At 47.5% G+C, this 12,529-nt stretch overlaps 1 pseudogene; it reads right to left on the reverse strand.

Annotated features, from left to right (window-relative positions):
- Window positions 1-224: 224 nt before the first annotated feature.
- LOC121270483 lies at window positions 225-11,357 on the reverse strand (annotated as a pseudogene).
- Between the last annotated feature and the right edge of the window lie 1,172 nt (window positions 11,358-12,529).

Here is a 12,529-nt window from a genome sequence, read left to right on the forward strand (position 1 = left end):
AGGAGGATGGAGTTGTCAGTGGTAGTCAATGGTCAGTCTGCTGCCGTTGTCCTTCTAGATGGTAGTGACCATGGGTTTGGAAGGTGCTGCCTAAGGAGCCTCGGTGAGTATGGAAATGGGAAAGGGAGAGCACTTCAAAGGAATTAACTTGTGTTACGTATCTTAAAAAGACTCGGCACACTGTGTGTTCAACACAAAGCTAATTTATTTTTATTATATCCAGAATATCAACAACTATAACTGGCCTGGAGTTTATTAACATCAGTAGAAACAGACCCCAATGAACATGGTTCAATCCTAGATGTGATTAACAGAAAAATCCAATCACTGTCGTAACTTGTAAACTCGCTGGTGACTCAGCAGAGTGGATGACCGAGTGAATCTCTTCCCACACTCGGAACAGGTGAACGGCCTCTCTGCAGTCTGAACTCTCTCGTGTCTCAGCATGTGGGATAACTAAGTGAATCCCTTCCCACACAAGTGGCAGGTGAATGGCCTCACCCAGTGTGAACTCGCAGGTGCACAGTGAGTTGAGATGATCGCTTGAACCCAGTCCCACAGTGAGAGCACCTGAATGGTCTCTCATCAGTGTGAAAACGTTTATGGGACATCAGTCCCCCGGAACTTTTATAGCACTTCCCACAGTCTGAGCATTTAAAAGGTTTCTCCCTGGTGTGAACTCGCTGGTGTCTCAGCAGGTTGGCTGACCAAGTAAATCCCTTCCCGCACTCGGAGCAGGTGAACAGTTTCTCCCCAGTATGAACTCGCCGGTGTACAGTAAGTTGAGATGATGCTTTGAAACCAGTCCCACAGTGAGAGCACCTGAACGGTCTCTCCTCAGTGTGGTAACGTTGATGGGACATCAGTTCTCCAGAACTTTTATAGCACTTCCCACAGACTGGGCATTTAAAAGGTCTCTCCCCAGTGTGAACTCGCTGGTGTCTCAGCAGGTGGGATGACTGAATGAATCCCTTGCCACACTCAGAGCAGGTGAATGGTTTCTCCCCTGTGTGAACTCGCTGGTGTGTAACCAGCTGGGATGATCGAGAGAATCCCTTTCCACACATGGAGCAGGTGACTGGCCTCTCCCCAGTGTGAATTCGCTGGTGTACATTGAGTTGAGATGATCGCTTGAACCCAGTCCCACAGTGAGAGCACCTGAATGGTCTCTCGTCAGTATGAACACGTTGATGGAGCAGCAGTTCCCATGAACTTTTATAGCACTTCCCACAGTCTGCGCATTTAAAAGGTCTCTCCCCAGTGTGAACTCGCTGGTGTCTCAGCAGGTTGGAAGACTGAGTGAATCCCTTCCCACACTCAGAGCAGGTGAATGGTTTCTCCCCGGTGTGAACACGCTGGTGTGTAATCAGCTGAGATAATCGAGAGAATCCCTTCCCACACACGGGACAGGTGAACGGCCTCTCCCCCGTGTGAGTGCGCCGATGAGTTTCCAACTCACATGGGTAACTGAATCTCTCTTCGCAGTCCCCACATTTCCATGGTTTTGCTCCAATTTGAACAGTGCTTTTTCCTTCCATTTTCAAAATGCTATGTTATTCAGATTAGGATGTATTGAGCGACTCCTTCAGAAGCTGTTTTCTGACTGCAAATCCTCTATATCTAGCCCCCTGTGAAATGATTTAAAACAGAAAAAGGGAGTGAGAGCGAACCCACAAAAACACAAAGGCAGGTTGTGAAATTGAGCTAAATGAAGAGAGAGAGAAAAAAACAGAGGGTAGAGAGAGATTTTATACGTTTTATATACCTACAGCTTGACCAGAACTGTGAGGGAATCCCCAAAACCCTCAACCTCCACCACCTAGGCCCAAGGTAGCATGACTTCCAAATTCCCCTCCAAGTCACACAACGTCCTGACTTGTATGAAATCCAGTCCTGGATGAGAAGAAATTTCCTCTATTTAAATATTGGGAAGACTGAAGCCGTTCTTTTCAATCCCCACTACAAACTCCACTGCCAGCCACCGACTCCATCCCTCTCCCTGGTAACTGTCTGAGACTGAACCAGGCTGTTCACAACCATGGAAAAATATTTCACCCAAAGATGAGCTTCCAAACACATATCCACATCATCACCAGGACTGCCAATTTCCACCCCAGTAACGTCACCGACTCCACTCTCATCTCAGCTCAGCCCCTGCTGTAACCATCATCCATTCCTTTGTTACCTCTTGACTTAACTATTCTAACACACTCCCAGCCGGCCTCCCACATTCAATATCCTTGTAATATTGAGGTCATCCAAAACTTGGCTGCTCATATATTTACTCACACTCAGTCTTATTCACCCATCACCCCTGTGCTCACTGACATACAAAGGTTCCTGTTTAAGAAGCACCAAAATTTTAAATTGCTCAACTTTGTTTTCAAGTCCATCCATGGTCTCATCCCTCCCTGTCTCTGTAATCTCCTCCAGCCTCACAACCCTCTAAGGTCTCTGCACTCTGCTCATTCCGGCTTCCTGAGCATTCCCAATTTTAATCGCTCCATCCTTGGTGCCCACACCCTGAGCTCAAAGGCCATAAGCACTGGAATTTCCTCCCTAAACCTCTTCACTCTCTTTCTTCCTTTCCTACTTCAACATTCTCCTTAAAACCTACATCTTCAACCAAACCTTTAGCCATCTGCCTTGTGTCAAATGTTGATTTTTAACACGCCTGTGAAACACCCTGGGAAGGTCCATTACATGAAACATGCTATATAAATACACATCGTTGTTGTTGATTTGGACAAAGATCGCTGTTCCTTCTTAATCGCTGTAACTCTTTATCTAACAGCATTGTGGGAGCACCTTCACCACACGGACTGCAGCGGTTCAAGAAGGTCAAACATCATCTTTTCCACAGGGAACTGGGGATGGGAAATATCTGCTGCTGGTCTTGTTAGTGAAAGGGCAGGGGAGTGGGACCAGCTGATTTGCTCTTGCAGAGAACCAGCACAGGCAGGGCGGGCTGAACAGCCTCCATCTGCATTGTAACCATTCAATGATTCAATGATAAAGAACCGACACGAGACCAGGGACCAGCCTCTGGAACCAATGTCCAGCCTGATACAAACCGGCTCTTCATTGATCTGGGAGCTGCGGTCCCGCTCGGTGCAAACGGGGGAGGGGAACCGGTCAGTTTATTTCCGGGGTTTGCGGTTTACACAACATGTTTCCGGAGCCTCTCCGTCCACCCGCCGGATCTATCGCTCCCTTCGCCCCGCCATCCCGCCCTTTACCCATTGTGCACCCGTCTCTCCATCGCCATTACCCGCGCCGCGCATGCTTCAGTCACAGCCAGGCCCCGCCCCTTCATTCACTCCGATTGGCTGGAGGACCAGCCGATCCCCGCGTTCCTCCAGTCCCGCCCCCTCTGCCGTATTGGTCCGGAGCTGCCGTCAATCACCCGGGCATTGTGACGGTTTCAAACGCTGAGAGCGGCCACAGACTGAGCCTGACTTGCTGATTCTTGGCAGCATTTTCTGTTTGAGAATTAGAGCTAGAGATGGATGGTCAGTTCCCCTCTGTCCAAGGAGGATTCACACTCATTTCCCCAGTGCAGTGATTATCACGTTTACTGTACATGAGAAAGTCCTCGGTTCAATCCCGGCTGGAAACTTTGTGTTTAACATTGTTACTGATGAGGTATTAACAGTGAATTTAGTTTCATGTCAAACAGGGTGTAGTTACTGCTGTCTCATTCCAGAGAAAACTGATCCTCTCTGACCCAAAAACAAAATACTATAATACTCTTGATGAAAATCCGGCCTAGAACGGGGTGGGGGTTGGTGGTAGCGGTGGGGAGGTCACTGTTTAAAAATAAGGGATGGCCAATTTAAGACAGAATTGAAGAGAATATTTTTCTCTCAGAGGGTCATGAGCCTTTGGAATTGTCTTCCTCAAAGGCAGTGGAAGCAGAGTCTTTGAATATTTTTAAGGCAGAGCTCGATAGATTCTTAACAAAAACAAAAATACCTGGAAAAACTCAGCAGGTCTGGCAGCGTCTGTGGAGAGGAACACAGTTAACGTTTCGAGTCCGTATGACTCTTCAACAGAGCTAAGTACAAATAGAAAAGAGGTGAAATATAAGCTGGTTTAAGGAGGGGGGGTTGCTGGTGGGACAAGTAGAGCTGGATAGAGGGCCAGTGATAGGTGAAGATAACAAAAATATGTCATAGACAAAAGGACAAAGAGGTGTTGAAGATGGTGATATTATCTAAGGAATGTGCTAATTAAGCGTAGAAAGCAGGACAAGCAAGGTACAGATAGCCTGAGTGGGGGTGGGGCGGGGTGAAGGAATCAAAAAAGGCTAAAAGGTAGAGATAAAACAATGGATGGAAATACATTTAAAAATTATGGAAATAGGTGGGAAAAGAAAAACCTAAATAAATTATTAGGACAAAAATTGGGGGGGGGGGGGAATTGGAAAGGGGGTGGGGATGGAGGAAAGAGTTCATGATCTAAAATTGTTGAACTCAATATTCAGTCCGGAAGGCTGTAAAGTGCCTAGTCAGAAGATGAGGTGCTGTTCCTCCAGTTTGCATTGAGCTTCACTGGAACAATGCAGCAAGCCAAGGACGGACATGTGGGCAAGAGAGCAGGGTGGCGTGTTGAAATGGCAAGTGACAGGGAGATCTGGGTAATGCTTGCAAACAGACCGAAGGTGTTCTGCAAAGCAGTCACCCAGTCTGCGTTTGGTCTCTCCAATATTTAGAAACACTTGGTCTGTAAGAAACAGTTAATGTGAGATTGATAATAGAACATTTTTATCTCAAAGCTCAGTGACACCTGACACAAACGCAGAGTCAGTTTGTAAAAATATGCAAAGTGGTCAACCAGTCTGCGTTTGGTCTCTCCAATGTAGAGGAAACCACATTGGGAGCAATGAATGCAGTAGACTAAATTGAGGGAAGTGCAAGTGAAATGCTGCTTCACTTGCAAGCAGTGTTTGGGCCCTTGGACGATGAGAGGGGAAGTAAAGGGGCAGGTATTGCACCTTCTGCGGTTGCATCGGGAGGTGCCATGGGAGGGGATTGAGGTGTGATGGAGGAGTGGACCAGGGTGTCCTGGAGGGAACGACCTCTGTGGAATGCCGCCGGGGGGGTGAAGGGAAGATGTGTTTGGTGGTGGCATCATGCTGGAGTTGGCGGAAATGACGGAGGATGATCCTTTGAATGTGGAGGCTGGTGGGGTGATAAGTGAGGACAAGGGGAACCCTATCATGTTTCTGGGAGGGAGAGGAAGGTGTGAGGGTGGATGCGTGGGAGATGGGCAGGACACGGTTGAGGGCCCTGTCAACCACCATGGGTGGAAAACCTCAATTAAGGAAGAATGAAGACATGTCAGAGGAACTGTTTTTGAAAGTGGCATCATCAGAACAGATGCGACGGAGGCGAAAGAACTGAGAGAATGGGATGGAGTCCTTACAGAAAGCGGGGTGTGAGGTGCTGTTGGAGTCGGTAGGCTTGGAATGGATATTGGTGGACAGTCTATCACCAGAAATTGAGACAGAGAGGTCAAGGAAGAGAAGGGAAGTGTCAGAGATGGACCATGTGAAAATGATGGAGGGGTGGAGATTGGAAGCAAAATTAATAAATTTTTCCAGGTCCAGATGAGTGCATGAAGCAGCACCAAAGTAATCATCGATGTACCAGAAAAAGAGTTGTGGGGGGGGGGCGCTGGAGTAGGACTGGAACGAGGAATGTTCCACATACCCCATAAAGAGACAGGCATAGCTGGGGCCCATGCGGGTACTCATAGCCACACCATTTATTTGGAGGAAATGAGAGTTTGAGGAGAAATTGTTCAGTGTGAGAACAAGTTCAGCCAGACGAGGAGAGTACTGGTGGATGGGGATTGTTCGGGCCTCTGTTCGAGGATGAAGCGGAGAGCCATCAGACCATCCTGATGGGGGATGGAGGTGTAGAGGGATTGGACTCAATGGTGAAGAGGAGGCAGTTGGGGCCAGGGGACTGGAAATTGTTGATATGATGTAGGGTGTCAGAGGAATTACGGATGTAGGTGGGAAGGGACTGGACAAGGGGAGAAAGAAGGGAGTCAAGATAGCGAGAAATGAGTTCCGTGGGGCAGGAACAGGCTGACATGATCGGTCTGCCGGGACAGTCCTGTTTGTGGATTTTGGGTAGGAGGTAGAAGCGGGCCGTCCGAGGTTGGGAGACTATCAGGTTGGAAGCCGTGGAAGGAAGATCTCCAGAGGAGATGAGGTCAGTAACAGTCCTGGAAACAATGGCTTGATGTTCAGTGGTGGTGTCATAGTCCAGGGGGAGGTAGGAGGAAATGTCTGCGAGTTGACGCTCAGCCTCTGCGAGGTAGAGGTCAGTGCACCAGATAACAACAGCACCACCCTTGTCAGCGGGTTTGATGACAATGTCAGGGTTGGACCTGAGAGAACGGAGTGCAGCAAGTTCAGAGAGATACAGGTTAGAGTGGGTGAGAGGAGCAGAGAAATTGAGACGACTAATGTCACGCCGACGGTTCTCAATGAAAAGATCAAGAGAAGGTAAGAATCCAGAGGGAGGGATCCAGGTGGAGGGAGAATATTGGAGGTGGGTAAAAGGATCTGTTGAACGGGGAGAGGACTCCTGCCTAAAGAAATGAGCATGGAGACGAAGGCAGCAGAAGAAGAGTTCAGCATTGTGCCGAGCCCGAAATTCATTGAGATGAGGGTGTAAGGGTATGAAACTAGGTCCTTTCCTGAGCACTGAACATTCAGCGATGGAGAGGGGAAGGTCAGGGGTATGGTGAATACACGGGGCCGAGACTGGGATTGGAAGACGGGATGGGGACAGAGGGACAGGCAAGGGTGGAGGGTCCTGGATGGGTGTTGGTGTCGATGAGTGGTTGGAGCTTGCGTTCCTTTGCACCTGAAAGAAAGAGACAAAGTTTCTTGTTGAGGCGTCGGATGAGACGAAGAATAAAATGAAACTGGCTATGGGTACCTACATGGGCCCCAGCTATGCCTGTCTCTTTATGGGGTATGTGGAATATCCCTTCTTCCAGTCCTACTCCGGCCCCCTCCCACAACCCTTTCTCTGGTACAACGATGATTACTTCAGTGCTGCTTCATGCTCTCGTCTGGACCTGGAAAAATTATTAATTTTGCTTCCAATTTCCACCCCTCCATCATTTTCACATGGTCCATCTCTGACACTTTCCTTCCCTTCCTTGACCTCTCTGTCTCAATTTCTGGTGATAGACTGTCCACCAATATCCATTACAAGCCTACCGACTCCCACAGCTACCTTGACTACAGCTCCTCACATCCCGCTTTCTGTGAGGACTCCATCCCATTCTCTCAGTTCCTTCCTCTCTGTCGCATCTGTTCTGATGATGCCACTTTCAAAAACAGTTCCTCTGACATGTCTTTCTTCTTCCTTAATCGAGTTTTCCACCCATGGTTGTTGTCAGGGCCCTCAACTGTGTCCGGCCCATTTCCCACGTATCCACCCTCACACCTTCCTCTCCCTCCCAGAAACATGATAGGATCCCCCTTGTCCTCACTTATCACCCCACCAGCCTCCGCATTCAAAGGATCAACCTCCGCCATTTCCACCACCAAACACATCTTCCCTTCACCCCCTCAGCGGCATTCCACAGGGATCATTCCCTCTGGGACACCCTGGTCCACTCCTCCATCACTCCCTGCACCTCAACTCCCTCCCACGGCACCTTCACATGCAACCGCAGAAGGTGCAATACCTGCCTCTTTACTTCCCCTCTCCTCACCGTCCAAGGGCCCAAACACTCCTTTCAAGTGAAGCAGCATTTCACTTGCACTTCCCTCAATTTAGTCTACTCCATTTGTTGCTCCCAATACAGTTTCCTCTATATTGGAGAGACCAGATGCAGACTGGGTGACCACTCTGCAGAACACCTTCAGTCTGTCTGCAAGTATTACCCAAACCTCCCTGTCACTTGCCATTTCAACACTCCACCCTGCTCTCTTGCCCACATGTCCGTCCTTGGCCTGCTGCAATGTTCCAGTGAAGCTCAACGCAAACTGGAGGAACAGCACCTCATCTTCCGACTAGGCACTTTACAGCCTTCCAGACTGAATATTGAGTTCAACAATTTTAGATCATGAACTCTCTCCTCCATCCCCACCCCCTTTCCGATCCCCCCCCCTTTTTTTCCAATAATTTATATAGATTTTTCTTTTCCCACCTATTTCCATTATTTTTAAATGTATTTCCATGCATTGTTTTATCTCTCCCTTTTAGCCTTTTTTGATTCCTTCACCCCACCCCACCCTCACTAGGGCTATCTGTACCTTGCTTGTCCTGCTTTCCACGCTTAATCAGCACATTCCTTAGATAATATCATCACCTCCAACACCTCTTTGTCCTTTTGTCTGTGACATCTTTTGGTTATCTCCACCAATCACTGGCCCTCTATCCAGCTCTACTTGTCCCCCCCCCCCTTCCCCCTTAAATCAGCTTATATTTCATCTCTCTTCTATTTTTACTTAGTTCTGTTGAAGGGTCATTCGGACTCGAAACGTTAACTGTGTTCCTCTCCACAGATGCTGCCAGACCTGCTGGGTTTTTCCAGGTATTTTTGTTTTTCTTTTGGATTTCCAGCATCCGCAGTTTTTTGCTTTTATCTAGATAGATTCTTGATAAGCAAGGAGGTGACGGGTTATCAGGGGTGGGGAGAAATATGGATTTAAGGTTATAATTAGATCAGCTCAATTAGATGAGGCTCAAGGGGCCGTGTGGTCTACTCCTCCTCCTAAATCGTATATTCGTTTGACCTCAAAACAGAAAATATTGGAAACTCTGAGCAGGTCAAACTGCAGCTATGGAGAGGGGAACAGAGTAAATGCTCAGGTCAGGAACCTTTGATCCAAACTGGAAAATAATTAGAGATCTAACAGTTTATCAGCAAGTACAAAGTCAGAGAAAAGAGATTGGGGGAGGACGAAGGATTTTCTTATGATGAGAGATAACAGTGGATTTAAAGGTGAGAGGAACAGTATGAAAAGAGAGAGAACAGTTAAGGATATTGCTTAAAATGTGGAAGTTGGATGGTCAGCAGTTTAGTGAGAATAGTGTCAAGGAAGCCGAGGGCTGGTCTCAGAGACAAGGAGGGAGATAGCTGAGGGAGATAGAAAATAAGAGAGAAACTGGAGAAAGATGCAGGTGCAGAGCTTGGACAAGAAGGCGCTTCAGATACAACTTTTCCAGGTAGGTTAGTGGAAGGGAGGGAAGCAGCAGAGGCAGCTGATCAGATTGTCTCAATCTTAGAGACAAAGAAGTTCCATGAGCTCCTCACACTTGTTGTTCGAGGTGAGGAAGAGGATACGGGGAAAGGGAGAGCACTTCAAAAGGAACTAACTCCTGTTAGAGATATTAGAAGTTTCGCCACACTGTGCGTTTAGAACAAAACTGATTTATTTGACTTTTATCCAAACTATTAACCATTATAACTGGGCTGGAGTTTATTAACATCAGCAGAAACAGACCCCAATGAACATGGTTCAGTCCTGGGCATGATTAACAGCAAAATCCAATCACTGTAATTATTTGTGAACTCGCTGGTGACTCATCAGGGTGGATGACCGAGTGAATCTCTTCCCACACACGAAACAGCTGAATGGTCTCTCCACACTGTGAACCCGTTGGTGTGTCTGCAGGTGGGATGACTGAGTAAATCCCTTCCCACACTCGGAGCAGCTGAACGGCCTCTCTCCAGTGTGAATTCGCTGGTGTTCAGTGAGCTGAGACGATTGCCTGAACCCAATCTCACAGTGCGAGCATCTGAACGGTCTCTCGTCAGTGTGAACACGTTGATGGGACATCAGATCCCCAGACCTTTTATAGCACTTCCCACAGTCTGGGCATTTAAAAGGTCTCTCATCAGTGTGGACTCGTTGATGGCGCATCAGTTCCCCAGAACTTTTAAAGCATTTCCTGCAGTCTATGCATTTAAAAGGTCTCTCGTCAGTGTGAACTCGCTGGTGTGACAGCAGATTGGCTGATTGAGTGAATCCCATCCCACACTCAGAGCAGAGGAATGGTCTCTCCCCAGTGTGAATTCATTGGTGTACAGTGAGTTCAGATGATCGCCTGAACCCACTTCCGCAGTGAGAGCAGCTGAACAGTCTCTCATCAGTGTGAATATGTTGATGGGACATAAGTTTATCTGAAGTTTTATAGCACTTCTCACAGTCTGGGCATTTAAAAGGTCTCTTGTCAGTGTGAACTCCTTGGTGTCTCATCAAGTTGGATGAACAAGTGAACCCCTTCCCACACTCGAAGCAGGTGAATGGTCTCTCCCCAGTGTGACCTCGCTGGTGTATCAGCAGGGTGGATGACTGAGCGAATCCTTTCCCACACTTGTTGCAGATGAACGGCCTCTCCCCAGTGTGAACTCTTCGGTGTGTCAGCAGGTCGGATGAATTAATGAATCCCTTCCCACACTCGGAGCAGGTGAATGGTCTCTCCTCAGTGTGGACTCGCTGATGTTTCAGCAGGTGGTTTGACTTTGTGAATCCCTTCCCACACTCGGAGCAGGTAAACGGCCTCTCCTCAGTGTGAACTCGCTGGTGTGTTAGCAGGTTGGTTGAATCAACAAATTCTTTCCCACAGTCAGAGTGGGGGAATGTCCTCTCCCCAGTGTGACAGCGCTGATGAATTTCTAGCTCAGATGGGTAATTGAATCCCTTCCCATAGTCCCCACATTTCCCTGGTTTCTCCTCAGTGTGAATGGTGCTTTTTACTTCCATGTTCAAAGGCTGATAATATTCAGGTCCTGATGAATCGAGAGACTCTGTCAGATCCTGATGTGATGTTTGATTTCAATTTCCTGACTGCAATTCCTCTCCTTCTAATATCCTATGAAACTGATTTAAAATAGAAAAGAGGGAGTGAGAGAGAAACCACAAAAAGACAAACATAGGTTGTGAAATTGAGCTGAATGAATCTGGTAATTTGTGGAGCCGAACCCAACTACATCACTAATATCCTTCAGGGAAGGGACTCAGGCTCCAGGTCTGTTTGACTTTCCTGTCTGTAAATCCTCCTCTTCTAACCTCCAGTAAAGGGAGTTTCCAAAATCCATCAGTCAGTCCAGGATAGAAATTCACACCATTCTCTCCTCCTGCTCCAGGATCAGTAAAGTGAGTTAAAGATAATTTCTCATTAACAAACCCATTGCTGCATTTCCTTCATTAACCCACATTTGTCCACTCGGGCCTGGCACCGGGAGAAAGCCTGCAGCTGTCGTTCGGTGCAAAGGCAGGCCCGACACTTTCTTATTTGGGGTGTTGAGGCCTCCACTGGGTGTTTGTGAAGCCTCCCCTCCCACCCACCGCCCCTAACGCTGCCTCCGCTTATCCGCCTCCTTCCCGCCTGAAGATGAGACAAACAAGCGTCGGTCCATGAACATCACCCGCACTGCGCATGCTCCAGATCACAATGCCCGGCGAGTGATTGTCGGCAGATCCGGACCAATAGGAAGACGGAGCGGAGCGAGAGCTGCTGGTCCTCCAACCAATCGGAGTGAATGAGGGGCGGGGCTGAGCCCAGATCTCCCTCATTGGCTGAAACGCTGCATCATTTTGGAAGCTGATTTGTCTCAAACTCCAGGAGAAAACAGGACCTTTCTGTTTGCGGCTTTAAACAGATGAAACTCTGTGGGTGTGGAGCAAACATTTCAACATTTGTTACTGAAATGGATTCATTCAGGACAGACAGCAGGGATTATTTCAGGAAATTACAGTGTAGTGATTGTTTCTCTTTGAACTCATCCCTTGGAGGACAGTGTGAATTAGTGGAAGAATTCACAGACTGTTTAATGCTCCTTCCATGTCTGGGACTATTTAATTCCAGCCGATCTGTTGGTCCAGCTTCAACTGGGAGAGTTTGATGACCTCACTACTCACATAATGGACACCCACACCACCGGACACACCTATCCTGCATGATATCAACCCAGAATGAGCTGGAGAGCTGTCTCCACTCATCAGAACTGTTTGCAGTGCGCTTTCTGACTCAGAGGCAGGAATACGAAGTTATTATTTACTAATAACCTTAAAAGTTACAACCGCCACCAAACTGACAGGTCTTCTCCTCTGTATATCCACTTCATTATCCAAACAGAGTCTTGATTTTACTTATACAGCTTAATGGTGACACTGACATCATCTAACCATCCCTTTCCATGTGAGAGTGCAGAGCTACAGTTGCTGCAGCAACCATATCCTTGTCTATCCTCTACCAATCCTCTCAGAATCAAACCATTCCTATCTTTCTCCAGTATTTTCCATTATCCTTAAATGAATTGTCTCAGTTTATTATTGATTCTGCATTATGATTCTAATCCAGCTGCTCCAATGTTCACTCCACTTCTGTTTATATTGTGGTTGATTGTGAACTATCACATTTGCTTCTGTTTCTGCTTTAGCTTCATGTTCAGTCTGGTTTTGTTCAAGTGAACTTTCTGTGGTCAGAATTCAGTTCAGTGATTTGTCCAGCTGCATGTATTCTCTCAGGGTAATTGGATTTCT

Source organism: Carcharodon carcharias, chromosome 27, assembly GCF_017639515.1.
Source record: "Carcharodon carcharias isolate sCarCar2 chromosome 27, sCarCar2.pri, whole genome shotgun sequence".
Lineage (NCBI taxonomy): Eukaryota > Metazoa > Chordata > Chondrichthyes > Lamniformes > Lamnidae > Carcharodon > Carcharodon carcharias.